Source organism: Chiloscyllium plagiosum, unplaced genomic scaffold (assembly GCF_037043375.1).
Source record: "Chiloscyllium plagiosum isolate Xiang-an unplaced genomic scaffold, Cpla_swu_hap1 HiC_scaffold_11, whole genome shotgun sequence".
Lineage (NCBI taxonomy): Eukaryota > Metazoa > Chordata > Chondrichthyes > Orectolobiformes > Hemiscylliidae > Chiloscyllium > Chiloscyllium plagiosum.
In genome coordinates, this window is record NW_028270149.1 from 50175488 (window position 1) to 50202803 (window position 27316).

The 27316-nt window shown below is 40.6% G+C and overlaps 1 protein-coding gene across 5 annotated transcripts in view; it reads left to right on the forward strand.

The window, feature by feature from the left end:
- LOC122557236 (putative E3 ubiquitin-protein ligase MID2) overlaps positions 1 to 27316 on the forward strand; it is a 401669-nt gene that overhangs the window by 241603 nt on the left and 132750 nt on the right. For 2 of the 5 annotated variants that reach the window (XM_043704699.2, XM_043704708.2), the window contains exon 1: positions 14205 to 14350. The exons of 2 other annotated variants lie outside the window; for them this stretch is intronic. The gene's annotated coding sequence lies outside the window, so the exon portion shown is untranslated. Of the gene's footprint in view, positions 1 to 14204; positions 14351 to 14461; positions 14480 to 27316 lie in introns of those variants that run through there. One more of the 5 variants, XM_087992044.1, reaches the window with a different exon arrangement.

The window sequence follows — 27316 nt, forward strand, 5'->3', positions numbered from 1 at the left end:
GACACTTCTCTTTTGTGAACGTGGTTCTCTGGTTCAGCAGTGCGATCCATCAGAAACTTGATTAAATAGATAGAGTATGTCTATTATATGAAAATATTGAGCCAACAAGCAGTGCAATACAGTGAGGGCCTTTGCGATAAAGGCAAGTTGTTCATGGTTCACTCTTATGTCATTCTGATTAAAATTTACTTAAAGGGATACTGCCTTCATGAAAACAAGTGTTTGATTCAATTTTTTAATTGAGGGTTTAGTACACCAATACAGAAGTGATGATCATCTGATTGAATCTTTTTTTAGTTAAGTGGAAATTGAATGGGGTTTTTGGGAGGGTTTTTAGCTGTGCAGCTTAGCCCAATTTCTTACTCTATCTTACTGAACTTGCCTCATTAACTACTATTCTGCCCTTATTGTGTCCTCCACATCCATTTCTAAACTCACATTACTATCCACCCTTCCTGAAACCTCTCGATGGATATTCCCGAATTGCTGGTGCCAGTGCATTCTTCTTTAGAAGATTGTTATATAGCTGGACAAATTACTGTCAGCCCAAGCAGCCCAGCATGCTGACCGACATTTGCCCAAAATATAGCAGACATGGGAAATTTTACACCCCAGTTTTACAGGCAGGGGTCCGGATGGTGTGCTACACTGGCAGATGTCCTCTTCCACGCAAAAGTGAGGACTGCAGATGCAGGAAGCCAGAGTCTAGATTAGAGTGGTGCTGGAAAAGCACAGCAGGTCAGGCAGCATCTGAGAAGCAGAAAATTCAACATTTCGGGCAAAAGCCCTTTATCAGGACCAGTCCTGATGAAGGGCTCATGCCCATAACATCGAATGTCCTCTTTTTGTCAAGGCAAGCAGGAGAGGTGATGACAGCAGACCAAGCCAGTGTGGTCTAAAGTTTCCACCCAGGGTACTGCAGTCTTAGATGCTGCCTGACCAGTGAAGGAGCAGGAAAATCAATGTTTCAGGCATAGGCCCTTCATCAGGAATGTTGGTTGGGGGATGGGAGGGCGCTGAGAGATAAATGGGGGGTTGGGACTTGGGGGAAGGTAGCTGGGAAGGTGATAGGTGGATGCAAGTGGGGGCTGATTGTGATATGTTGATGGGGAGGGTGGAGCAGACAAGTGGAAAGGAAGATGGATAGGTCAAGCAGGGGGAAAGTCATCAACATCGACTTCACTTTCCTTATCTCCCCTCCTCCCAACCCTCCAACTTGGCACTGCCCTCTCGACCTGTCCGACCTGTCCATCTTCCTTCCAACCTATCTACTCCACCCTATCCACCAACTTCTCATAATCACCCCCCCCCCCCCCCCCCCCCCATCTGCATCCACCTGTTGCCTTCCCAGCTACTCTTTCTTTTCTTCCCCCCCGCCCCAGATCCAGCCTCAGTCTCCTTCCCCCTCCTGATGAAGGTCTTATGCCTGAAACATTGATTCTCCTGCTCCTCAGATGCTGTCTGACCTGCTGTGCTTTTCAAGCACCACACTTTTCAACTCTGGAGGAATACGCAGCTAGGAATACAATATGACAAGAAAGCCAATTACTTTTCCCTCTCCACCCGTGTATCTTTTCTCTGATAAAGCTTACACTCACTTTATCTTTGCCACTGTACCTACCCTTCCTCCAAGTTTCATGCTCTGCCACACTCTATTTCCCTTACTGACTCTCTCCAACCCCAATCCATGACTAACCACTAACCCTGCATGCCCTTTGTGCTGCTTACTCACTCAATGGGACATCTCCCCACCTTCATCAAAATTACAGTTGTGCCACCCATTTTCATCTCCCATAATACCTACAATTCTTTGATTCCAGGAGAAAAACTGCCCTCAAATACAGCATAAAAATCAAAGCAGGTGGTGAGCTGCCTGACATTTGCCTCTTCATCCCTTATGTGGAGGGCATTTTGACGCTGACTGACCATGTCCAAGGACTAATATAGGAGGATGCCCATGACTTACTCAGTCTGTACCTCCAGACTAAATGCCATCTCCCTTCAGTTGAGGACTGAGGACTGCTGACAGCTGCAACAAGCTTCCTGTATTTGTGTCTGTGCTAAACAGTACAGAACTACAGCAGTATGGTGAGACTTGTATCTCTGGAAGAGAGAGGAAAGCATAAAAAGGCAAAGCTTGACAACAGGAAGCAGCAATGCTGTGAGCATCAGCTGGTCTCCGAGTAAGTGACAGCCATGAGGATAAATGAATCAGATAGAGATGCAGCTTTGTCCAGTCATTGAGTTGGGTGTGAGCCTCTGAGCACAGTTTCTTTGCTGTAGAATTACAATGATAGTTGCTCATAGAGCCAGAGACATTGCACTGAATAGCAGACGCGTGCTGCAGGTAGAGATGAGAAGTTCCATGAGTGTTCTTTGAGGCTATCAGGTGGTGAATGCCAATGTCTATGGATGTGGGTTGTGTGTAGCCATTGCCCAATGGTGCATGCCCTGAACTGTAAGCATCTAGCCTCCTACATGGAGGTCATTTGGAGCTAGCCCCAAACTGAAGTCACCAGGTACCTGCTCTGACTTCCATGTCAAGATTTTGCAGCATTTAGCTTGTTCAGCATGTTTTTAAAGATGAATAGCTGAATATTAATGAGATGAGTTGTGGCATTAATAAGGTGTTTAACAAGCAATAATCCCATTTAATTGGAACTCACAGCTGTCTAATGAGAAATTCACCTTGCCACTTGGCAAGTGCATAAAACATCCACTGACAGCAGAGTAGGGCTCCTGAGCACAGGACTTAAACACTTTTTCCTTTTTGTTTTTCTCTTTTCGTGGATTTTCTTTTTGCATTTATGTTTTGCCATTAAGAGTTCGGACAGCATCAACGGTGGACTTGTGGTAGGTGAAGAGCAAGCCCAATGTGGGGGAGAGTGGGTCCTGAGGTGACATCAGCAAGGTAGGCCCAGTGGTGTAAGGTGGCACCTGAGAATCGGCAACTTCATCGGCACTGGTGGGGGTGAAGCAGTATCAGAAGGGCATCATGGTAACATTGAGGTGGGCCACTGCAAGAAACTCCAATGCTGCTGGGAATGGCACAGGCAGCACAAAGGTGAGACAGCCCAGCAAAAGATGGCATCTGAGGATTGGCGATTTAGCTAAGTTGGGTCTACCGAGGCAGTGGTAGTTCTGAGCCAGCTCAGAACTCTAATGTAGATGGACTTCTCCTTACAAATAAAAGCAAAATGAAATGATATAGTTTAAACTATCAAAATGATGCTACATTGTGGTGACAAATGGAAGCTTTTCACTGTATTTAAATGTATCTCATTAAATACATGCAACAAAAACTCATTCTGTTTTGAGAGATATCCTACTGGACCCGTCTTATGATTCAGCCCCAACTTTCACCATAGCTTATGTCTCTCTCACTAAAATTACACTCTTAATGCCTCAACAGCAATATTCATTGTATCTTATGTAGGAAGTTTTTATGGTTGATTTTCCAACATGTTATATTGACAATGTTATTTGAATTACTTTATCAAATATTCCATTAAATATCATAATAAATTTGATTTCAATGGTTTGATTCTATGCAGTCCTTCAGCACTTTGCTGAAAGAAATGCTGATATATAATTCAACCATATAGTAAGTGAAGTACTAAGCCAAAACCTTTTGCCCAAACGCGCACACTCTCTCTCGGATTCATCAGTTAGAACCAGGATCAGATACTCATTCTGCACTAGGGAGCTTGACATCTCCTTAATATTGACTGTTGGACTTTATCTAACTCAGTGCTGACCAGAATTTGAACTGAAATACTTTACTCTCAGCTGACCTTTTTATGATTTACTCAAACATTCCATGGATTAAACTCCCCAAAATGATCAGCGTTTTGTAAATGTGTAAATATCAATACTTGTTTTAAGTGACTTATTCATACTGATTTGAAATAATAAATTTATTTTATTATTTACCATGAAGCAAATGTGTGAAATCAAAGCGAATCTGCTCTTAGATTAGTGTCATCTGACCACACAGTCTCTCCCTCACTTTTTACAAAGCAGACAATGTTCATTGGGCAGAATCTTCACTGCCAGAAAAAGAGCAAGGAAGCTGACAGGAGGCAAAGGTAATTAATTGATAGTTGTCATGAGAAAGATAATCTCTGTGGTGATGGGAGGATTGAAGGTAAGTTCTGGGTGGTTGGCCTATAGGAAGCCTTCCTGCCCAACTCCCCATTGACACCTTTATAATCAATTAATGACTTCATGTCACTGCAATGATTAACTCCATTCCAAGGAGACAAGAATGCGAGCAGCTTCCCTGATTTGTACAAGGAGAGGCCTGCCTGGTGGGTGAGAAGTGTGGGGTCAGGGTAGTGACATTGATCCACCCCTGGTTGGGATGATTCAAGGCGCAGCTGGGGAAATAGGAAGAGCTGCTGAAAGCCACTTCCTGTCCTTGTTAGTGAGGCCTCCCAGTCCCTATCTCTCCATAACCACATTCCCTTTGATAATGTACCACTCGATCCTGCTGCTTCTAGACTTCCAAGCTGAGCCACCAGCAGACACTGAAGCTCTCTGTGATGGCCAATCTCCAATTAGTCAGCATATTCCCGTACGGTGGGGCATAGCTGTCCTGGGAAGTGATCCTGATGGAAAGCCAATTGGGTGACCATGTAAGTGCCTGCAAGGTACAAAACTGACAGGTTTTTCTATTTGTGGTGCAGCAGGCATTGCAATTATTCTTATACCTGTGGAAAGTTTGCCTGTTGTAACAGAACTAAGTACAGGTGTTAATTAATATGGTCTTAAACACTTTGATTTCATGCTATTTATTCATTTATTGTTTACAAATGTTCAAATTTTCAAGTTGCTATGGAGTTCATGGACTTGCCATGCTGTAGCTGTTGTGGCAGAACAAGCTTTAGGAAACCACACTGACCAAAAATCTATACGTTTGTTAGTGATTATTTATTATGGCGCAATAATTGTTTCCTAGTATAATTCTGTTGTATTCAGTACCTCGTTGTAGTGCTTTGTAGTGTAGTTCACAGTGGGGCATTGCTTTCAATTACAGGCAATGACTGAGAAAAAGACATCGAGTCAGAATTATCACTCAGAATTCAGTAAAGTACGTGGTGAGTGTGTATCATTTTTCACCATGTCTATTTCAATTGTGAAAATGCTCCAGCAGTTCGATGATTATTATATCCTTCCAGGCCTGGGTTATGCCAGCAGAGATTATTTGAGGGTATGGATTACCCACCTCACTTTGAAGGCAGTTAATCAGAACCATTGAAAAGCACAAAAGCAACATCCATAACTGTCCTTGCAACATATTTTCAGGTTTTGTTTTTACTGACTGCAGCATGCAGACTTATTTTTAATTTGGAGCACAAAATAAATATATTTTGACATGGTCAAAAGAACAAAGTGCTATGAAACATGCCAAATTAAATATCAGATGTAAAAATCTCCTAAAGGAGAGTTAAACAAAGTCTTTAATTTGCCAGAAAGTGAACCTCCATGCTTCAGTGCTCACATCCCCATCAATAATCTCTAAATACTTGCTGAAAAATGCATTGTTTGTGAACTTCAGATTTTCTTTACTCTGCAGTCATGATGGCATGTTGTGTTTACCAGCTGGACAACTGATGACAAACCATTCTTCCAGGTCATTTCCAGCATGACTCCTTGTTTTTCAACCAAAAATACCTCCAATAACGATCAGTTTAAAAGTTTGGGCTTAGTGGCACTGTTACTCCACCTTAGCTAGTTTTCAGCATTGGCATGAATATAGTTTACAATATGATAATGGCCCCCATTATTTTCTATTTAACCACTTTATTCTGTGTGACGGCACAACAGTATTTTTAATACGCAAGAGGTTTTGCATTGATTCATTATTCAAAAGTTGAGTATGAGCTCTGAGTCAATTGTGTGGACGATCATCTTTACAATTTCTCTGTGGATTGTGAAGCTTCAAATTGTCTTCCTCAAAAGGGAAATGTAATATTAACTTTTATTTCAAAAGGAATGGATTATAAAAAGGGTCTTGCCAAAACAATACAAGGAACTAATTAGACTACATCCAGAATATAGTGAACCGTTTTGGTTTCTGTACCTAAGGAAAGATATACTAACATTGGAGCTAGTCCAAAAATGGTCCACTAAATTAATCCCAGACATGGAAGGATTTTCGTACGTGTAGAGGTTGAGTAGGTTGGGCCTGTACTCAGGAATTTTGAGGAATAAGATGCAACCTTAATGGAGCATAAAGGATTCTGAGGGAGGCTTGACTGCATAGGTATGGAGAGGGTGTTCCTCTTTATGAGAGAGCTAGGACCAGAGCATAATCTTAAAATAAGTGGCCACTCTTTCAGGCATGAGTAGATTACTGTCTTAATCTGTGGATGCCTCTCAACAGAGAAGGCTGTAAAGACTTGGCTATTAAATATATTCAAGGTTAAAATAGACAGATTTAATCAGTAAGGTAATTGGATTGCACAGAAAAGACAGTTGAGCATTGTCAGATTGAGTGTAATCGAATGGAAGAGAAACCTGATGAGCTGAATGGTTTAGTTCTGCTCCAGGTGTTGGTATTAGAAGAGGTGGTGAACTTTGATTATTTTTAAGGAACAGGAGATAGATTTTTGATATGCAAGGAGTGAAAGTTGATCAGCCATGATCTTTCTGAGGCTAGAGCAGGTTCAAAGGACCTAGAGATCTTCCTGTGCTCCTAGTTCATATGTTTATGCATTTTCTTTCCTGACTGACCATGGGCAATTATTAATGTCAAAGAATGTCCAGAATATAATTTAAAAGAATATGCATTTATATTGCATCTTTTCATGTGTTCAGACCATGAGTTAAATGCTTTTGAAGCATAGCCATATGTAACCTAAGAAAATGTGGCAGATGAGATACTCGGACCAAGATTCCAAAAGTAATGAGAGAAATGACCAAATGATTTGGTTTTGATTGAAGATCAGTAAACAGGATACAAGAAAAACTATATTGGACTTTTGTGGCACAGTGGTGGTCCTACATCTGGGCTAAGGGGGCCAGGTGTAAGTCCCACCTCGTCAAAATATGTTTCATATGTCTGAGGTTTATTAAAAATTTCTTAAGGAAATATTGTTGTCTTAAAACATAAGCTTCGCTAACAGTTTCTCAGAATGGCATTGCCCCTTCAAGTAAAAAATACCTCATCATTAGATTCCTTGTATAAGAAACATTGAGTTAATTGCAGCATCAGCACATCTGACCTGCATTTTTTTTCTTCATAAAGGGACCACCTTGAAACTGCTAAATGAAGTAGAGAGTAAAAGAGCAAATGCAATTCTACTCATTAGCCCCCTTGCTGTATCATTTCAGCTGTGAGTGTTAATTCAGTTTCCTCATCCTGTTTGGGTTGGTCCTCTTTGTCAGTTCCCTGAAAAATGTCACCAGTTCTCAATGTTTAAAAGCACTTCAGAAAGAAACAGGCAGCAAAAATCAAGGATGTTAATGCAATATTACTAGAATGGATGAATGGGTCACTATCCTGCTGCTGTTTGTGAAAGTAAACTTCCACAAGTGATCAATGCCTTTCATAACAATGACGATCATTCAAAACTACTTAAGTGGTTGTAAAATTCCTGAGGTCATGTAATTTTTGTTGCAATTTCAATTATTTTAAAATCAAAATTGGATTAAAAATAAGTTTAAAAGGACAATGTACTTGAAAGAGCTTTTTTCCTTTTGGAATGTAAGTCCGGAATGATTCATTTTCCTTTTCCGGATGAGAGTAAGATGGCAGGGGTGAAGAGGGAGTGATGAAGTATTCAGTCATGGCTCTCCAAACATCATGGAGTGGACCAGGTGTCAAATGTACAAACTAATCTTACTTGTCAGTTTTTATGTTTGTATGTCACAGACATGGGCTGACTATACATGTATGCTATTTACTCGTCACTAGAATATTTATAAATGTTCAAAGGAAAACAGTTTCAAAGCTTTTTTTCATGAAAATAACACTCTTGAGAGGCCACCTGTTGGCAAATTTTGCTTTTGAAGACAAGTGGGGGCAGACATTTGTCTCGAGCAGTTGTGTACAACCAATGGGTACAGATTGGCTGCTCAGTATGTAAAGCACCTGAAATTTGACTGCACTGACTGCAACCAAGTTAAATGTCTCTCAAATATATGCACAACTGACAGGCAACCTGATGTCATCCATTTTATGCCCATTCTTGAAATGAATTTCTATCTTTTTTTTAAGACTTATAATTTTATTTAGTTATTTTAGTTTCTTCTAGCAGCAGCAGGTTGCTAATACTTGTGTGATGTCTTGGTGAGTGATAATATCATGTCACTTTCTGCATGTTATTGTAGATGATCCAAATTCAGTTACCAGCTGCTCTTCCTTTCAAAATGTGAGGATAGCATAAACCTTGGACATCATTTCTGAGGTTGGTGCTGACCCACTCTAGTATCATCAAAGTGGATGTTCTTGTCAATTCATGTTTGCAAGGGGTATAACAGTCTGTGGACCCTATATAAGGACCCAATGGAGAATGTAGATTCACTGGAGCTACTCCTAGGTTTCTTAATTATTCTGTCATTGTATGCATTTCCTAAAGTTGTTGTCAGTTTGTGGAATAATAGCGATGAATACTAACCATTTCACCATTATTCCCACAGGACAATGAGTCCACAGACATTGTGCGAGAATGCACATTCAGAGTTTGGTATTTCAAGTTAGTTTTTAACTGGCAGATGTTGCAGAAGAAGTCAGAAAGCAACATTGCGGAATGGAAATATGTGGCAGGTTCAGGTCATGAATCCTTTTGCCAATTAATATTGGAAGATATCTGCATAGGTTTCTCTGAGATCCATTCTATGTTTCCCTAGTCAGGAAAGTTTGAATCATATAGCATGCTAATCTGTTAATTTAGATTTAAGGGGCTGTTCTGGAAAAGTGGATGTTGAACTTTCCTGTACCTAAATACCATCTACCACTGCTAATGGAATATGCTGCTGTCACAGATTAGATTACTTACGGTGTGGAAACAGGCCCTTCAGCCCAACAAGTCCACACCGACCCACCAAACGCAACCCACTCCCCTACATTTAACCCCTTCACCTAACACTATGGGCAATTTAGCATGGCCAATTCACCTAACCTGCACATTTTTGGATTGTGGGAGGAAACCAGAGCACCTGGAGGAAACGGGGAGACACAGGGCAGACACGGGAGAATGTGCAAACTCCACACAGTCAATCGCCTGAGGCGGGAATTGAACCCGGGTCTCTGGCGCTGTGAGGCAGCAGTGCTAATCACTGTGCCACCGTGTTGTCCAGATTAATTCCAAGACTTGGTGAATGATAATCAGAATTTAGTTGTCAATAGAGTATTATTCAAATCCAGGGACATGGTTGAGTCAGCATGGCAGGGAAAACCTCACTTCAGGTAACCCTCAGTGTTTCAAAATGCCAATGCCCTTGCTGCAGGATGGAGTGCTTAGCTAAATGCAGTTGTGATAACACCATCCTGTGCATCCAAGGTGAAGCAGAGTCCAACTCACTGGCAAACACAGTGAACTAGAATTTCAACTGATCAGCATTCATTAAAACCACGCCACACCTCATCTAAATGAATGACTTGTCAAAGTTAGGGCAGTTTCATTAATTCAGAATCCGCCAACTGCTGAAAGACCTTAAGCTGAAATAGAAACAATACCACACGTTTAAAATAAAAAGTCTAAACAAACAGATTAATTCTAAGAGTAATTGACTTTTGCTGTAATCAGAATAGCCAATGATGGTACTGTTGTCTTCACATTGTCTTAATTATGAGACTATCTTGCTCTTACTGTTAAGAACTGTAACTTGAACTCAGTTCAGCAAATCAAAGTCTATCACAAACAAAAGTATTCATTTTATAACTTACATAAATCTGCACTTAAGCAAACTCCCCCCACCCCTCATTTGGATCTGTCTGTAACATTAACATTCTGAGCCCAAACAGATCATGCAAGACTGTATGGTTAAGTTTTGCCTTCTCATTTGAGGGTCCAGCAACAGGAAATGTGTATATTACACTTCTTTTACAAACTTATTCAGGAATATTTTGAGTGTTAAAAAGCTGGAAGCTCTTTAGATGTAAAACATTTACACAAGAACAAATAAATTTGCACTATGCTGCAACACAGTGTGATACAATGGGACTTGTTACTTTTAAAATGTATCAGTTTGTTACCTGTTTTTGAGGAGCTTGGAAATTGACAAAATACAAACTGGACAAACTTGGCTATTGGTGTCAATAAAGAATATTAGTCCACTAATAAAGCTTTATTACAAGATTTTCAATCATTTTCATCTGCAACTAAAGACAGCAACTCAAATAATGTTAAAAATCGCACAACACCAGATTATAGTCCAACAGGTTAATTAGAAGTACCAGCTTTCAGAGTGCCACACCTGATGAAGGAACAGTGCTCCGGAAACTAACGCTTCTAATGAAACCTGTTGGGCTATAACCTGGTGTTGTGATTTTTAACTTTGTATACCCCAGTCCAATACTAGCATCTCTAAATCATGTCAAATAATGATCTCAGCCTAGCTTTTCTCTATCTCCATCCTGTCAACTGTTGGTCAAAGCAAATTATAGTTTACAATAGTCACCATTGCTGAGTTTAGCTTTGGCACTTAGTTTAGCCTTTAGCTTGATTAAAATAGAAGATGCCGAGAAGAGATCAGATGCTTCCTTGTAAGAGTAGAATGAAAATCATTGAACAATCCCCTTTTCCAGCAGATATTTACTATTCAAAATGTTGGGAGTAGGTCTTTTGTTCCTGTGATCTCAAATTCAGCATAGAATGGGAAGATGTTCTCAACAAGAAAATATTGTGATAGACTCATTGAACAAATTAAATTAATTTGATTAATTGGAATGCTATTCATTTGAAATTATAGTTTTGGACCAAAACCCTGGATTCCATCATGTACCACATCATAATCTGCAAACAAGTGTTTGTTTTGAAACCTCTATATTGTTCAAACAGAATGCTAGAGCTACTTGCACTGTTTCTAACTCCTCTTTTTCCCCTCACTTTTGGTTTGAGTGAACTGCAATCAAGAACTCAAGGGGCAGGAAAATGGAACCACCTCATGTCATTGCACATCTAAAGCCATAATGCAGCCCCAAGCTAAGACTTTGCTATAATCACATTTTGCAACCAAGGCATGAAGAAAAGCCTTGTGCTGAAATTTGACAGATATCTAAGCAGCAATAGAACCATGCTAGCAGAAAAACTAGTCACAGAAATAATGATTTTTGAACCAACTATGTCACAGCATCCAACTAGATTGTTTGTTTGATCCACTCCTCTTTTCCAGAAATGTTCTAAAATATTTAATATCTGGCTGGAGTGAAGGCAGTGCAAAGACATAAAGGTAGCAGAGAGAATGTCCATTAATTGGTAGCAGGCCCAGCTCTGAATCCGAGTGCTGGGAGTGTTGAAGTATCACTCTGAGATTTTCACTCAAAAATCTAAGTTGATGCAGCAGTGTTGGAGGTGCCTTTTTTCCCAGATGAAACTTTAAACCAATGTAAAAGATCACATGCCACTATTTCATGGAGAAGTACAGTTATCCTGATGTTTCTGGTTAGTATACAATCCTTAACATCACTGGACAATAGGTTATATGCTCATTATCACATTGTGCAGAGCCAAATTTCAGTAAAAACAATTTGACTTGTGCTTTACCTACACTGCGACTATGACTAGACTTCAAAAGTAATTAATTGGTATTAAATCACTTTGGGACATCCTGAGGTTGTGAAATCCATAATATAAACAGAAGTTGTAAGGATTTTGTGGCGTAGTGGTAGAGTCCCTTCCTTTGAGACAGAGGTCTGGGATCATGTTTTACTTGTCTCGGAGGTGTCATAACATCCCTGAATAGGGTGATTAAAATGACTAAAACTCATCTGCCAGACAGCTGCGTAATCTGTGTGATGTGTAACTGGAAAAGCCTAAAATCTGAGTTTTATAATGAGTATAGGGTACCGTGTTTTAAATTGATCCCTACAGTAAGGAGACAGTGCAAAATATTGTAGCTGAGATTTTCTCTTGCATCGGTAAAGTTTTCATTTGTATAATATTTTTTGTAAGATTGAGATGGCAATTGTTCTAAAATATCCTGTGTAACAAAGTAGCTAATATTCTAGTGTATGTCACCTATTTTTGTTATTCTGTTACTGTTTGTGTAATGCGTCGTGCAGTATAATGTCTCTATTCACCATATGATACATAGTGACTCAGGCCTCGGCGGAGCACATCCATCACTGTGCTACCCTGTGTGTAGCAGCTACAATCCAAGAACATGTTCTGACGTGTGTGTTATCCTTTATGTAACTTCGCTTATCCGTTCATAATCCTGTACGATCAGTACTCTGCTCACAAGTTGCCCGGTGGCGACTTTCTTAAATTCTATTAGGAATATTCTCATTAAAAGTTGTTTTGAACAACACTGTGCTTGGTATTGAAAAACACACTCATGAGATCGTGCCATATGAGTTAACCCCCAAAATATATCTTATTGATAGTATACTACAGTCATAGAATGGTCAAGATACAGAAGGAGACAGTGAGGTCTATCTATTAGTGCTGGCCTTCTATAAGATCAGTCCATATGCAACTGTAACGCGGCTTGGGTCACCCCTTTTAGATCAGGATTTTTAAGAAGAATAAATTAGAAAGGGAAGGAAAATATTTATTAGACTGAAAAAAGGAGCTGCTCTATCTTGTTTCAATTCAAAGTACAGGGAGAAAGTGAACACTGCAGGTGCTGGAGATCACAGTCAAAAAGTGTGTTGCTGGAAAAGCACAGCCGGGCAGGCAGCATCCGAGGAGCAGGAGAGTCGGCATTCCTGATGGAGCTCATGCTCGGAATGTCGACAATCCTGCTCCTCTAATGCTGCCTGACCGGCTGTGCTTTTCCAGCACCAATTCAAAGTACTCCATTCAAAGTACAGATTGGTAACAGATACAAGTGCTAATTTGTGTCAGGATCTCAATGATTCGGTTTTGGCGTTATGTCTGAACTTGACAACATATCGTAGATTGACACTAGTGTAGTACTGGAATAGTGCTTTGCTGTCAAAAATATTGTCTTTGGAATGAGACTTCAAGCTGAGTTCTGTCTGTATAAGTTATTGTAAACCATCCCATAGCACTCATTGAAGAACAGTGGGCAGTACACTCGGTTTCCTGGACAGAGTATATCTCTCAATCAACATCACTAAAAAGTTACCCAAGTTCAACATTTTTCTAAGTCACGATAACAACAGTACTAAACAGTTTTGAAAGCTCGGATCGTTTACGAGCTTGTTTCACGCTTGCGAAGCAGTTGTCAATTGCAATAATTTCTTGCCACCTATGGCATTTATTTTGCTGTGCTTTAGTGTTCGATTTCACCATTATTCTCCTCTGACCACACTCCCTCTTGGAGGACCTGTGGGGGGCACCTGTGTTAAACTTTACTGACTTGGTTCTTACTTAATGATTAGCAGGCACTTCTATCATGGGGGTGGGGGTGGGGGGAGATGTGTGTGCGCGCGCATCGCAGTTGAGTTTGATGTTCTGCCCACATCTTTATAATAGTACATCGGAATAAATGCACACAGCAGCAGGGAACCTGCCCGATTTTCCTGCAGTCATTCCAAGACCCTTGGGGAGATTTTAGTGGTTCTCGCTGGTGGAGGGAGATAACTGAAAACTGGCTAAGAATTGAGCCTAGGATTTTCTGATCTATTGTATGCTGAAGATTAACATTTTATCCACCAGAGCACTCACTACCTTTCCCACCCCTCCCCCCTTCATCCTCTGCAACATATGAATAAGAACCAAAAATCCACAGCACTGAGAGGTTTAAATAGTATTTGGCTATGAAGAAATCGGCTGTTTTTCAAAGTCCTGGGAATAAAAACGGGGAACAATGAGCCTTCGGCAGTATCCCTAGCCAACTAGTCAGAGGTCAATTGTATTAACGACATGAGGCGATGGTTACAGTCACTAACAAGTGTTTTATTGTAGCTTTTCAGTCATTTTATATGAATGACGATCAAGGAAACAGCCCCTCTCAGCATGATCTAGTGCGCCAGAAAATCTTGCAGCTCTCTCTCTCTGTGGCAGTGAGGTAAAGTGGGAGGAGTTGCTTTCCTGCAATTGTGTCGCTTCAGAAGTTAGATATTCCGATCCTAGCTCTGTGTGTTGCTGTGAGGACTCGGCGCGGCTGCTTCGCTGTTCTCTCCTTTTCCTATTCTTCTGCTTTAGTGGTGTTTGTGTGGTTCTACTTCTCCAAGATGACAGGACAGTCAGCCGTATACCAGAGTCAGCTGGTAAGTAACCCCTCCCACCAGGGTCTTTTTAGATGCCGGATTTAATTCCCGTTTATGCATCAGCTTCTTTATTTTAGGGTGTCTGAGAAACCGAGAGAAGGATTAGAAAGGAGTTGCGACTGAACCGAGGTAGCCTGAGCTCAGTTTTTTTTTAAAAAAACTATCTTCCCTTGCAGTCAAGAACCTGTCATGCTCTCAGTTCGATCTTGGTCTGTGGATATATTTGCATATTTCAATGTACGTGTCTCTTCATTCAGAAGTGCCTTCAGGTTATATGATATACAGTTGTGGTTTGACAGTTTACTTAAATAAAACAGTCCCTACGTGTAAGTACAACGGTATTGAATGAAAATAGAGCAAAAGTCTCCAGTTTGGTTTAAGATGCATATCTTAAATTTTAGAATACTTTTACACATTATTTTGCTACAAAAACGACGTGGGTAATGTGATAAATCAATTGATGCAGTCAGTGCACTGATTTGAAAGAAATATGTAGCACTATACGTTAGGTGTGTTGTTTTTAATCTTGTTTGTTCCTCGTGTTATAATGAAGCTACACAGTAGAACTCAAAGGAAACATATGACTTCAACGAGTTAATCGAATGTATTTTGTTTGCTCAACTGAATTACTTCCATGTTGGATATCTGTGGTTTTACTGAGAAGATTCCGATTCCTTACAATGTGTGTTTGCCAGTTTCACGATTTCTGGGCAGTGTGATTGCTTGATCGATCTGAAAATAATCTGAGGGCGGTGGGTTATGTGGCGAGACTCGAGACACGAAGATGGTTCGTGTTATAAAATCGTTCTTCTAGCGACGAAAGTTTGTGAATTTGAATCATTTGCAAAGCAAATTAAGATTCAGTCTTTTGCATCTTTTCGTGCCTGAGCACATAAGAGAGCTGACGGCAGCTTCTAGTCGGACATTAGTGAAAAATAATTTACTGCAGAATGTGGTGTCCACAACGTGTTTACGGTTTTTCGCATTTTCTTTTCGACAAACATCTGGACAAGTGTATTTGTAATGCTACCACTTTTTATAACTGCGCCAACAAGCGCTCTGCTCAGATACAGTGATAGTTACTTGTCCTATTAAGTTGTGGGGGTTAGCTCTTGCCATGATGCTGAAGATAACTGGGCATTTACCTCCTTTTAAAATAGTTCACAGTGTGGCTTCTATAAACAGTCCTCGGTAGGCACGGCCCATGTGTTCCTTTACGTGATACTTCTCTGAGGAGTGTTCACGTGTGTAATGTTAACTTCAGAGTGATTTCGCACCGTACCTGCGGGTAAAGCAGAGGCCACGCTGCTTACTTGGAGCATCAATTGCCCAGTGTCCACTATTGCTTGTTGCGACTCTGTGAAGCACCTAGGGCGATTTACTTCTAAAGGCGCTAAATAAACGCAAGTTGGTGTATTACTTTTTCCACGTGACTTGTGTGGAATATTACGGAAATGTTGAGCTAAATCGGTCTTTCTCCCCATTGCAAAGCTTAAAGCCAGTTATAAATTTTGATTGAAGACAATGCGGGTTCCCACCAATTCTGACCAGAAAAAAAGTCAAGTTAAATCCAAAGCACGTGTCACTAGGCATTAAGGTAGTTTTGTCACGTGAAGAGTGAAGCTCGACCAGTTTCTGAAGTTTAGACTTTATTTGGAAATAAGTTTCCGTGTATTCATTTTTTGATTTGAATTCATTCTCTTCTGATTATTGTCGGTAGATTTGATCATTTCATAGGACAGTCCTCAGAACCTTGTCAGAGTGACAGTTGTTTACATCCGAGCCTAAACCAATAAAGATAACAAGCTGTTGTACAATGGAAGCATTGTCTAGCTTAGCCAGTCCTCATTGCCAGCAGTATATGGCAAGATCGTGGTGCACTGATTTTCCTTCTTGACTTCCGGCATCTCCCTATCCCCATTCTCCAATCCTCCTCCACTCTCTCCACTCCATCTCTTCCCTCTTCTCCCCCCCCCCCCCCCAAACACACACACACACACACCATTTTATGCGTATGTGAGAAACATGAGAATGACGAGAACGAGGGTAGGTCCGATCAAGGACAGTAGTGGGAGACTGTGTATTGAGTCGGAAGAGATAGGAGAGGTCTTGAATGAGTACTTTTCTTCAGTATTTACAAAGAGGGACCGTATTGTTGAAGAGGAGAGTATGAAACGGATTGGTAAGCTAGAGGAGATACTTGTTCGGAAGGAAGATGTGTTGGGCATTTTGAAAAACTTGAGGATAGACAAGTCCCCCGGGCCTGACGGGATATATCCTAGGATTATGTGGGAAGCAAGAGAGGAAATTGCAGAGCCATTGGCAATGATCTTTTCGTCTTCACTGTCAATGGGGGTGGTAGCAGGGGACTGGAGAGTGGCGAATGTTGTGCCCCTGTTCAAAAAAGGGAATAGGGATAACCCCAGGAATTACAAGCCAGTTAGTCTTACTTCAGTGGTAGGCAAAGTAATGGAAAGGGTACTGCGGGATAGGATTTATGAGTATCTGGAAAGACACTGCTTGATAAGGGACAGCCAGCACGGATTTGTGAGGGTTAGGTCTTGCCTTACAAGTCTTATTGAACTCTTTGAGGAGGTGACCAAGCATATGGATGAGGGTAGAGCAGTGGATGTAGTGTACATGGATTTTAGTAAGGTATTTGATAAGGTTCCCCATGGTAAGCTTATGCGGAAAGTCAGGAGGCATGGGATATTGGGAAATTTGGCCACTTGGATAGAGAACTGACTAACCGGTTGAAGTCAGAGAGTGGTGGTAGATGGTAAATATTCAGCCTGGAGCCCAGTTACAAGTGGAGTTCCACAGGGATCAGTTCTGGGTCCTCTGCTGTTTAATTTTTATTAATGACTTGGAAGAGGGAGTCGAAGGGTGGGTCAGTAAATTTGCAGATGATACGAAGATTGGTGGAGTTGTGGATAGTGAGGAGAGCTGTTGTCGGCTGCAAAGGGACTTAGATATGATGCAGAACTGGGCTGAGGAGTGGCAGATAGAGTTCAACCCTGTCAAATGTGAGGTTGTCCATTTTGGAAGGACAAATAAGAATGCGGAATACAGGGTTAACGGTAGGGTTCTTAGTAAGGTGGAGGAGCAGAGGGATCTTGGGGGTCTATGTTCTTGGGGGTCTATAGATCTTTGAAAGTTGCCACTCAGGTGGATAGAGCTTGTAAGAAGGCCTATGGTGTATTAGCGTTCATTAGCAGAGGGATTGAATTAAAGAGTCGTGAGGTGATGTTGCAGCTGTATAGGACATTGGTAAGGCCACATTTGGAGTACTGTGTGCAGTTCTGGTCGCCTCACTTTAGGAAAGATGTGGAGGCTTTGGAGACGGTGCAGAGGAGATTTACCAGGATGTTGCCTGGAATGGAGAATAGGTCATACGAGGATAGGTTGAGAGTGTTAGGCCTTTTCTCCTTGGAACGGCGAAGGATGAGCGGTGACTTGATAGAGGTTTATAAGATGATCAGGGGAATAGATAGAGTGGACAGTCAGAGACTTTTTCCCCGGGTACAACAGAGTGTTACAAGGCAACATAAATTTAAGGTGAAGGGTGGAAGGTATGGGGGGATGTCAGGGGTAGGTTCTTTACCCAGAGAGTGGTGGGGGCATGGAATGCGCTGGCTGCGGGAGTGGCAGAGTCAGAATAATTGATTACCTTTAAGCGGCAATTGGATAGGTACATGGATAGGTGCTTAAGCTAGGACAAATGTTCGGCACAACATCGTGGGCCGAAGGGCCTGTTCTGTGCTGTATTGTTCTGTGTTCTCTGTTCTATGTTCACCCTCTTCATCCCCTTCCACTGCAATTAAGTCAGGAGAAATTCAGACTATGCAGATGACAGGGATCGATTTTGGGGAAGTAGATTTATGTTGTGTAGCAATCTCTTTGCAAATTAAACTGTGCCAGTTAAGGAAACTATTTTAGACGTGTTGTATAAAGTTGAACTGTAGAAGATTCTGCAGCCAACATATGATTGGTAGGTTCCAATGTTAACAGTACTGTGAAGGAATTTCTCCAGTGAATCATTTTTGAAGGGCTCTGCAGTAATACAATGAGGACAAGAAGCTCCTCAACTCCTGATCTGTGCTGTGTTCATTGGTATCTTCCAAAGCAGCAGTCATATTGTTATTGAAAGGAGGAAAGTAGGAAGGAAAAGAAAAATCAAGTTTTATGTTCAGGAGTTCAATGTTTACCACTGATGTCTGTGGATCTATGCCAGTAACAGCTATCTAGTTTAATGTGACCAAAACTGTTGAGATTAAAAATTGTTTTATACTGAAGGATTATAATTGACCTTGAAAGTAATGAGCTTATAGCATGAAACAGTTTTCAGTAATTACCAATTTATTTGATTGTGGAATTGTCTAGGCAGCATTTTAAACTTTACTATTGTATTCCCATGGCATCACAAACCGTACAAACAGCAGGTTAGTTAGTGTTATCTGACCGGTGAGGTTTGGTTGTGTGTAGATATTATCAATGCTACTGAAAACTTCTGTTATGTCAATGCTTAGGGGTGTCATTTCACAGAAAATGAGACCAGGATAACTATTTTGATAGAATATGGTTGTTGTGAGGGAAATACAATGAATAATTCATGGAGTCATAGAGATGTACAGCATGGAAACAGACCCTTCGGTCCAACCCATCCATGCCAACCAGATATCCCAACCCAATCTAGTCCCACCTGCCAGCACCAGGCCCATATCCCTCCAAACCCTTCCTATTCATATACCCATCCAAATGCCTCTTAAATGTTGCAATTGTACCAGCCTCCACCACATCCTCTGGCAGCTCACTCCATACACGTACCACCCTCTGCGTGAAAAAGTTGCCCCTTAGGTCTCTTTTATATCTTTCCCCTCTCACCCTAAACCTATGCCCTCTAGTTCTGGACTCACCGACCCCAGGGAAAAGATTTTGCTAATTGCAGAACAAACCGAGCCAGATGGAACAGCAAACCCAATAAACACTCAAGTTGGAGAATATTGACACACTCTCAATATCTATGTTGAAGATAAAATAACACTTCATTTGTATATAAAGATTTACTTTGTGCAGTTTCTTTACATATACAGGTCCAAGAGCAGAACATTCATTTTGACAATGTCATGCCAGTAGGCATAAAGAAATCCAAAGCATTTTTATTTGCTGCTTTAAAACGATAGTCACCTTTTATCTTTGTAAATGAACCCTTGTTAAGTTTGAGAGTTCTGAGAAAGGGTCATTTGACCCAAAACATTAACCCTGATTTCTCTCCACAGATGTTGCCAGACCTGCTGAGCTTATCCAGCAATTTCTGTTTTTGTCCTTGTTAAATTTAAAATGATTGTTATCAAATGCTGAATGGATCCTTTTGCTGCTTATAGAAAATTCCTGCAATTATCAGGGCAAAAGTTAATAAATCACTTCTCTAGAATTTCACACTGACCATTTGCATGCATACAACAAGAAAAGTCCCCCAGGCATTGTCCACCCCAGCCAGTACTGAATATGGATTTTTGTTTTAGTTCTGTGAAAGTGACATTTTTTTTGAGAAGTTGGAAGTTATTTTTGATCGGTGAGTTCAAATATAATTTCAAAGAACATATATGACTTAATAATTTGGCAGGTAATCTTAAGGATAATCCAAAGAGATTATATAAGTACATTAAAAGCAACTAGGGAGACAATAAGGCCCTTTAGAGATCAACAAGGTCATCTATGTGTGGAATTACAGAAGATGGGAGGGGATACTAAGTGAATGTTTCATGTCAGGTTTTTTTCACTGTGGCGAAAGATAGTGGAGAAAAGCTAGGGAATTTGGGAAGTAAAAAATAACGTCTTGACAACAGTCCACATTACAGATTAGATTCCCTACAGTGTGGAGTTAGTTAGTTACAGCCTTGTTAGTTAAGAACAAAATTAAATCTATGGTATTGAATGACATAGCGTCGGATGATGTGGAGTCTGTGTGGGTGGAATTGAGGAACCACAAAGGCAAAAAAAAACATAATTGGAGTTGTGTATAGACCTCCTAACAGTGGTCAGGACCAGGGACGCAACATGTACCGGGAAATAGAGAAGGCATGTCAGAAAGGCAAGGTTACATTGATCATGGGAGACTTCAATATGCAGGTGGACTGGGTAAATAATGTTGTTAGTGGATCTAAAGAAAGGGAATTCATGGAATGCTTACAGGATGGCTTTTTGGAACAGCTTGTCATGGAGCCCACAAGAGAGCAGGCTATTCTGGACCTAGTGCTTTGCAATGAACCAGACTCTATAAAAGATCTTAAAGTAAGGGAACCCTTAGGAAGTAGCGACCATAATATGATAGAGTTCAGTCTGCAGTTTGAAAGGGAGAAGGCAAAATCGGATGTAATGGTGTTACAGTTGAATAAAGGTAATTATGAGGGCATGAGAGAGGAACTGACTAAAATAGACTGGAAGCAGAGGCTAACCGGGAAGACAGTAGAGCAAAAATGGCAGGAGTTTGTAGGTATAATTGAGGACACTGTACAGAGGTTCATTCCCAAGAAAAGAAAGATTAACCGGGGAGGGATTAGACAACCTTGGCTGACAAAGGAAGTCAGGAAATGTATTAAAGAAAAAGAGAGATCCTATAAAGTGGCTAAGAACAGTGGGAAATCAGAAGATTGGGAGGGATACAAAAGCAAACAGAGGATAACAAAGAGTGTAATAAGAAAGGAGAGGATCAAATATGAAGGTAGGCTAGCCAGTAATATTAGAAATAATAGTAAAAGTTTCTTTCAGTACATAAGAAACAAACGACAGGCAAAAGTAGACATTGGGCCACTTCAAACTGATGCAGGAAGCCTAGTGATGGGAGATAAGGAAATAGCAGGAGAACTTAACAAGTACTTTGCGTCAGTCTTCACAGTGGAAGACATGAGTAATATCCCAAAAATTAAAGGGTGTCACGGGGCTGAGTTGAGTATGGTTGCCATTACGAAAGAGATAGTGCTAGAAAAGTTAAAAAGTCTTAAAATTGATAAATCTCCTGGCCCCGATGGGATACACCCTAGAGTTCTGAGAGAGGTGGCTGAGGAAATAGCAGAGGCATTGGTTGAGATCTTTCAAGAGTCACTGGAGTCAGGAAAGGTCCCGGATGATTGGAAGATGGCTGTTGTAACCCCCTTGTTCAAGAAAGGATCAAGGCAAAAGATGGAAAATTATAGGCCAATCAGCTTAACCTCGGTTGTTGGTAAAATTCTAGAATCCATCATTAAGGATGAGGTTTCTAAATTCTTGGAAGAGCAGAGTCTGATTAGAACAAGTCAACATGGATTTAGTAAAGGGAGGTCATGCCTGACAAACCTGTTGGAATTTTTTGAAGAGGTAACAAGTAGGTTAGACCAGGGAAACCCAGTGGATGTGGTCTATCTAGACTTTCAAAAGGCCTTTGATAAGGTGCCACACGGGAGGCTGCTGAGCAAGGTGAGGGCCCATGGTGTTCGAGGTGAGCTGCTGGGATGGATTGAGGATTGGCTGTCTAACAGAAGGCAGAGAGTTGGGATAAAAGGTTCTTTTTCAGAATGGCAGCCGGTGACGAGCGGTGTCCCGCAGGGTTCGGTGCTGGGGCCACAGCTGTTCGCATTATATATTAACGATTTGGATGAGGGAACCGGGGGCATTCTCGCGAAGTTTGCCGATGATACGAAGTTAGGTGGACAGGCAGGTAGTACTGAGGAAGTGGGGAGGCTGCAGAAGGATCTTGACAGGTTGGGAGAGTGGTCCAGGAAATGGCTGATGGAATTTAACGTGAGCAAGTGCGAGGTCTTGCACTTTGGCAAAAAGAATAAAAGCATAGACTACTTTCTAAATGGTGAGAAAATTAATAAAGCCAAAGCACAAAGGGATCTGGGAGTGCTAGTCCAGGATTCTCTAAAGGTAAACATGCAGGTTGAGTCCGTGATTAAGAAAGCGAATGCAATGTTGTCTCTTATCTCAAGAGGGTTGGAATATAAAAGCAGAGATGTACTACTAAGACTTTATAAAGCTCTGGTTAGGCCCCATTTGGAGTACTGTGTCCAGTTTTGGTCCCCACACCTCAGGAAGGACATACTGGCACTGGAACGTGTCCAGCGGAGATTCACACGGATGATCCCTGGAATGACAGGTCTAACATATGAGGAACGGCTGAGGATACTGGGATTGTATTCGTTGGAGTTTAGAAGATTAAGGGGAGACTTAATAGAGACGTACAAAATAATACATGGCTTGGAAAAGGTGGATGCTAGGAAATTGTTTCAGTTAAACGAGGAGACTAGGACCCGTGGACACAGCCTTAGAATTAGAGGGGGTCATTTCAGAACAGAAATGCGGAGGCATTTCTTCAGCCAGAGAGTGGTGGGCCTGTGGAATTCATTGCCACGGAGTGCAGTGGAAGCCGGGACGCTAAATGTCTTCAAGGCCGAGATTGATAGATTCTTGTTGTCTCGAGGAATTAAGGGCTACGGGGAGAACGCTGGTAAGTGGAGCTGAAATGCGCATCAGCCATGATTGAATGGCGGAGTGGACTTGATGGGCCGAATGGCCTTACCTCCACTCCTATGTCTTATGGTCTTATGGTCTTATGGAAACAGTCCCTTCGGCCCAACAGGTCCACACCAACCATCCAAAGAACAACCTGCCCAGACATGTTTCCCTGCATTTTACCCCTGACTAATGCAATTTAGCATGGCCAATTCACCTAAACTGCACATCTTTTTGGATTGTGGGAGGAAACCGGAGCACCCAGAGGAAACCCATGCAGACACTGGGAGAATGTGCAAACTCCATACAGACAGTCACCTGAGGCAGGAATTGAACCTGGGTCTTAAAAAAAACAAAAATTAATAAATCTCTGGGACCTGATCAAGCATATGTCAGGACATTGTGGGAAGTTAGGGAAGAAATTGCAGGGGTCCAAGCAGTGGTATTTGTATCATCTTTGACCATGGGTGAGGTGCCAGAGGATTGGAGGGTACCTAATGTTGTGCTTTTTATTTAAGAAAGGCTGTAAAGAGAAGACTGGGAATTATAGGCCATTGAGTCTGACAATGGGTGAGTAAGTTGTTGGCGGGACTTCTGAGAGACAGGATTTGAAAAGGTAAGGTTTTGTGCAAGGGAAATCATGCCTCACAAATTTGATTGGTCATATTTTTAAGAAACGCAATGATAAAGGTTGTGTACCTGAACTTTAGTAAAACTTTTGACAAGGTTCCACATGGTACACTAATTAGTAAAGCTAGATCACATGGGATTTGGGGACAGCTTGTCAAATAGATCAAAATTGGTTTGATGGTAGCAGACAGAAGGTGGTGGAGGAGGGTTGTTTTTCAGGCTGAAGGCCTGAGACCTGTGGTGTTCTGCAGGAATCAGTGCTGGGTCCACAGTCATTTGTCATTTTTATAGATGATTTGGCTGTGAATTTAGGAGGTATGGTTAGTAAGTTTGCAGATGACACCAAAATTAGTACAAGAGGTTATCTAAGATTACAAAGGGCTATTGATCAATTGAGCCAATGGGCTGAGGAGTGGTAGATGGAGTTTAATTTGGATAAATGTGAGTTGTTGCATTTTGGTAAAGCAAGGGCAAAACTTATACAGTTAATGGTATGGCTCTGGGGAGTGTTATTAGATAGGGAGACCTAAGTGTTCAGATACATAATTCTTTGAAAGTTGTGTCACATGTGGGCATGGTGATTAAGAAGGCATTTAGCATGCTTGCCTGTGTTCAGATCATTGGAACATCATATTGAGGTTGTACAGGATGTTGGTGTGAACACTTTCTTGTGTGATAGTATTTTAGAGAATGTATGGCTTCTTGCTGAGTTCTTCCATTTCCTGTAAGGAATATGCAATCATGCATTGCATATCTGGTGCCTAAAGTGTATCACTATTGCAAATTCTGTTTGAATGCAATGTACCTATCTAACAAAATGGTATAGCAATATATACGCTACTGTCATGACCAGGTGAAAAATGGTAGACTGGTTTTCCCACCATTTTTTCACAATCGTTTTTCACTGCAACACGTTTTTGAGTTTTAAAACAATATATAACATGGTCAATTCAATATGCAACCTGCAATTTTATATGAATTAAGCCAGACTATATTCTTGAGTTAAACATGATCAAAGTTAAAAATCTCACTACACCAGGTTATAGTCCACTAGGTTTATTTGGAAGTACTAACTGTCGGAGCACTGCGCCTTCATCAGGTAGCTATTAGGGCAGGATCATAGGGCACAGAATTTACAGTAAAAGATAAAAGTGTTATACAACTGATGCAATGTATGGAACAAACCTAAATTGTGGTTAAGTCTTTAATCACCTATTAATTAATTGAAATCTGCAAACCATTTTATGTAAATCCCAGTTCCTCTAACCTATAACCTGATATTGTGTGATTTTTAACTTTGTCCACCCTAGTCCAACACCAGCACCTCCACATCATGATCAATGTTAGCTTTATCATGCTAAAAACGCCCACAAGTAGGAAATATTAAAATTATATAAATACAAAAACTTACATTCCAGTAATGTACACAAAATGGATTGATTTACATAGTAATGGGGTAAACTTGGCCAAATTAAAAATGTAAATTTTATGGGAAAAAGTGAAATCAATAAGAGTTCACTAACTTCAGATTTGCTTCTTCAGTGAAGCAGTTGAAAGATATGAATTACAACTTCAAATCCTTGTTTCCTGAAAATCACTGTTAGAGAAATCCAGCTACCTTTGGTAGTGGTTGTGTCTGCTGTAACACTATTGGTAAATTTTTTTGTGTGTTTCAACACGGCCAGGTTCAAAGTTCCTATGGTAGAAGGAGATGGAGAGCAGTAACTTGTATGTTCCCTGTTCCAATTTAAGTTTCAGTTAAAGCATTTTGATAGTTATGGTGATTGATGTTTTCACGTCTCATATGTTGACTCCTGAATGATCAATTTTTCCATCTTGATGAGATAGAAATGAGTCCTTCACATCTTATGGGATGCCATTATCTCAGTTAGTTTTTCCCTGACTCCAATTTCCATTATATGAAATGTGACTACAGACATGTTAGCAACTATTTTAACTTGTTTCTTTGTGTCTTTTTTAAATGTACAAGGCCAGCTAATAATATTTGGAATAAATTTAATCTTCTTGACAATATTTATAGTCAGGCTTCAAACAATGTACTCTGTATGCGTTCTCTTTTAGCATTTGTGCTAGTTCACAACCATATTTGATATTTTTTCTCTTGTAGCATGTAAGAGAGGTTAAGCTTAAGTTTTGCACATCAAGATTTTAGGTCTGTGATAAGTCTGTGACCAATTGCTTATTTATCATCAATAATCTATTGCCTAAATAAGATCCAATCTTTACCCTACTTGAAATACCTGTAATTACAAGCATACTTCCTCATATACAACTGCAACTTTAATCTATGCCTATATATTAGGGGCTCAAGTAAACTGAACAGTGAAACACAAGATCCAACTAACAATCAATGCCTACCTTACTAAATGTAGTCCTCCATTTTTTTTGGCAGACTGTTTATTCAGACTCTTTTCATGCTTGATATTTAATTTTTCTTAATGTTCTCCCATGCTCTTCCATGTTTGCATTTTTGGGCCTCCCTTTCTGTTTTGTAAGGGACATTGCTTGCACTGTCTATTTGTTGAATTGATGCACAGTGATTGGAGCCTTCAAGCACTTTACCTCCAATTTCTCAGCAGGCAGTGGAATAGGGCTTCTGATCCCAGGGCTCATCCATTCCATCCACTTTTCTTTTTGAATCTTTTTTTCTTTTCTCTTTTTTTTTCTTTATCGATTTTATTTTAATTTCCTCTGGAAGAGCTCAGTCACAGTGATGGCAGAGGCGGCAGTGAGTAGGCCCATGGCTGCTGTGGTGGAGACGAGTTTGAGGTTCTTGGTAGCATCCGCAGCCAGTGCATATTTGTGAAGGCAGCAGCAGAAACGAGTTTGGACCTAGTACAAGACCAGTGCCAACAGTGGTTGCACCAGTGAGGTGGACTCGAAGCAGACCCATGGTGGCAGTGGTGTTGACTTTGCATTAGTGCTATACCTGGCTTCATTATTGGCATCTGCATGGATAGGTCCAGTGAGAGCTTTAAAGTGGTGAAGGTGTCATTGGAGGTGATATGGTACCGAAGAGTGGTGACTTTCATTCCAGCAGCGGTGACATGACAAAACAGACTCTTACCTGGCCAACAGCTCCATGGCCCAATGCAGAGCACTTAACAAGAACAAGTAGAAAGTTGAACACTTGCTTTATTTCTTAATTTTTCTGCATTTATATTCATTGTTTTAGTTTATTTTTTGATGTTTTAAAATGACGTATAGTGGTAACACTATACAACACTTTTGACTGTATTTTTGTAACGAGATACACGTGACAATAAATCAAATCAAATCATAAAATTAGTCTAGTGTTGAACTTAGTCCACAGCATGTTATTTACATCAGTTTGACCAGTTTGTTGCTATTCAATGGGTTAACTTTATTCTTGTAGGTTCCTTCTGATCCAGCATGTATTTTGACATGAGTATTAGTACAGCCAGGTGCATTTGAGTCCAGAAAACACATAGGAAAGCTATATACTTCCAACAAGTGTCCATTTTTAAAAGGACAAAAATGTTCACACTAATTTAGCATTTTATCCATGTCAAGAGTTAGGTTCTCTCATGTAGATTTCTGGATATAACATTGACATTTTATAAACAATGGTTTTAAGTATGTGCATCATTATTGTAAAAATCTTATCCTGTCATTTTGTTAATAATTCCACAGTTCAAATTCAACAACTTGTATCTCATTGTTCTTCTTAGTATTCTGTGCATGACAAGAAATAGTCTTTTTATTGTGCAGTTTTTTTGAGTGGGGTTTGCGTAAAATGGTAAACTCTACAGGAATTTTATGTAGTACAAAAGTTGTATTAATGGGAATTCCTTTATTTCA